Source organism: Limulus polyphemus, unplaced genomic scaffold, assembly GCF_000517525.1.
Source record: "Limulus polyphemus unplaced genomic scaffold, Limulus_polyphemus-2.1.2 Scaffold38, whole genome shotgun sequence".
NCBI classification, from domain to species: domain Eukaryota; kingdom Metazoa; phylum Arthropoda; class Merostomata; order Xiphosura; family Limulidae; genus Limulus; species Limulus polyphemus.
In genome coordinates this window covers 1481405-1482151 of record NW_013665648.1, presented here as the reverse complement: position 1 = coordinate 1482151, position 747 = coordinate 1481405, and positions in this window count along the sequence as shown.

Sequence of the window (747 nt, the reverse complement as noted above, 5' to 3'; positions counted from 1 at the left end):
TCTGACTCATGATAACGTGTTTTTTTTTTTTGGCAAACTCACACACACAGGCACACAGACACAGACACACACACGGACACACACATATATATAAATTTTTCTGACTCATGATAACGCGTTTTCTTTTCTTTTCTGGCAAAATAAGTGTTTTTATTCTTTTCGAAAATTTGTGTTAATTAAAAATACTCATTAATTAGTACTTAATAATTTGACCTGAAAAAAAAATTAAATTTTTTGCTTCTAACTCTGGGGTGCGGTATGCCATTTCAAAATCTCAAGGGGTGCCAGCATTGAAAAGGTTGGGCACCACTGGACTAGAGGGAAGGCAGCTAAGCTAGTCAAGACAACCCACCGCCAACTCTTTGACTACTCTTTATCAACAAATAGTGGAATTGACCGTCATATTATAATGCCTCCACAGCTGATAGGGCGAGCATGTTCGGCGATGGGTTTCAATCCCGCGATTCGCATCTTGCTAGTTGAGCGCCCTAATAACTACCATGACAGGCCATTACACAGGTAAATATCAACCGTTTCGAATTTCCCATCTTCACTTTACAAGCTTTATATCTCATTTTACTTACATAAATATTAATCAACCGAAAACTAAACAGCATGCTATCTACATTTTTACTCTTTTATGAAAGAACGGCCTCACGATAGCTCAGTGGTAAGTTTGAGGGTCTATAACACTCAAAAGGAGCACTGGATTGTACGAAACGCGTCGTCGGTAATGGATACGGTGAA